We start from the raw sequence: 2,133 nt of genomic DNA, 5'->3' as shown, positions 1-2,133 counted from the left end.
TCAACAAATCATGGGTCAGGCCGTTATCTGCTCTTTGTTGGGTAAATAAAGTTGTGGAGGGAACCGTGGTGTGGTCTTACCGGAGGGCAGAACGACACGGAGACAAACAACAGAGTGAGAGACGCACTGACGGCATGTATGCTGATTTCACTGTGAAACTATGTGCGCACACGTACACACACACACACACACATACAGTGCACGTGTTTGTAGATCGGTGGGTTCACAGCTGGTCTAGAGACACTAATCCGTGGTTGGAGAGCCCAAATTATTCATGACTTTTTCTGTCACTTGAGAATGTTGCATACTGTTTGAAATCTGATCAATCATGGCCCCCTCTGTAAAACTTGAGAATGTGTCTGTGTGTGTGTTACAGTGTGTGTTTGTCTGTTTGACTGTGTGTGTGTGTGTATGTGTATGTGAAGGAGATGGTAGGAGGATTTACAGATAGTAGGGTAAAAGTCTATATTTATTGCAACTGGGATGTGTCTATGTAGTTTCTCTCCTGGTAATATATATATTGATGTTGGTTAAGTGTGTTAGCCTCATAACCCAACTACTACACACAGAAGAAGAAAAAAACAAGCAGACCAAGATTTACTCAAAAACATGTAATAAGTCATTAATACATTCTCTTCACACAACTATTAACAAACAAGGAAGTGAAACTAAAAGCCATCAAACAAGTTCTCTCAAAAATAAGTATTTCCTCTACATTTCTCCATAGACAACAACACCGTCGAGATTGGCCCTGTGTACGTCGCGTGACTAGATGACACTTTTGTTCCCGACTGAGACCTGACACATCAGAGCCAAAGAGAAGGCCATGCCAAGGACCATGACGGCGGCGAGGGCGAAGGCCACGCCGGTGAGCGTGCCCGAGACGCGGTCCAGCCATGTGAGGAGGTAGGGCAGGCACGGCGTGGTGTACACGTCCCGCCCGTCCAGCGCCGTGCAGTTCCTCGACGTGTCCGTGCAGTTGCAGGAGTCGGGCACCTCCAGGGAGCTGTTGCTCCAGTCCTCATGTCCCTTGAAGAAGCCGCAGCACTTCCCCGCCTTCTCCACGTTCTGGAAGGACTCCTGCACCTCCATGGGCGCGTTCGCCAGCGGCCCCAGCTTCTCGAAGTGGGCCTTGACCAGGTCCTGGGCCGTGTCCGTGCGGGTCATGGCCCCTAGCACCCCCACGGCCAGCAGCATGAGAAGCATGGCCAGGAGGCCCAGGAAGAAGAGCCCCAGCAGGCAGCGGTTCTCGGCAGCGGCGCCGCAGCAGCCCAGGAAGCCCATGACCAGGGTGATGGCGCCCACCCAGGCCATGAGGTGGACGGCGGGCAGGAGCTCGTCGGTGATCGCATACTCCGTCCGGTTGGAGATGGCGTGCACCGAGACCCCCAGGACCACAGCGCCGCAGATGAAGAACAGGAGGTTGAGGGTGAAGAGGAGGAACTTGAGCATCTTGTTGACCGCCATCGTCACGGCGACAGGAGGGATACAGCTAGAGCAGGATCAGACGAAGGAATGGCCCCGGAGCTAGCAGCAATGTTGCTTTTGTGTGTCAGGAAACTCTGCTTGGATTGGTCGGTTATCTTTGCCACCTTTTCTTCCCAAGGTTGACCAATCAAAGTACCTCCCCCCCACCACTCCCCACCTTTGATATTGGTGGGCGTGTCTTCGGCATAACACTGGAATGGGGGCCGCTGACCTTTTAGCAGCTTTTGTTTTACCTGAGCACAGGTATGCCCCCATTTCACGCATGTGATGAACCCAAACACTAACTTGGTGAAACAAAAAAAGCTGTAGATAATATTAATTCCGTAAGAGTTTGACAGGGCTACTGGTTTATATGAGGAACCTTGTGTAAATGAATAAACCGCAAGACTAGCCGGATCAAAGGAAACTTTATGTGAAGTACACTGCTGGACAGAGTCCTGCTAGATAAAAGGGTCACACGTCTGGTTCCACGCGTTAACTATAACTCCAGTTAAGGGACCTATATCATCCACTCTCCTCTTATGAAAACCTCTTTAAAACCTAGAGCCACTGTGGTTTTAGGTTCGCAGCTCACCCTGGAGGTGGGGGGGGAGGGGGGGTAGCAGAGAGAGCAAGAGAGCGCTGTGCTTTATTATTTATTTAATA

The 2,133-nt window shown here is 50.9% G+C and overlaps 1 pseudogene across 1 annotated transcript; it reads right to left on the bottom strand.

Annotated features, from left to right (window-relative positions):
- Positions 1-768: 768 nt before the first annotated feature.
- LOC311374667 (tetraspanin-8 pseudogene) lies at positions 769-1,467 on the bottom strand (annotated as a pseudogene). Its single transcript has one exon. The product of its transcript is annotated as a tetraspanin-8 pseudogene (transcript).
- Between the last annotated feature and the right edge of the window lie 666 nt (positions 1,468-2,133).

The sequence above is a fragment of the Micromesistius poutassou genome, assembly GCF_964030765.1.
Source record: "Micromesistius poutassou genome assembly, contig: SCAFFOLD_5763, whole genome shotgun sequence".
NCBI classification, from domain to species: Eukaryota; Metazoa; Chordata; class Actinopteri; order Gadiformes; family Gadidae; genus Micromesistius; species Micromesistius poutassou.
This window is presented reverse-complemented; position numbering and strand designations above follow the sequence as displayed.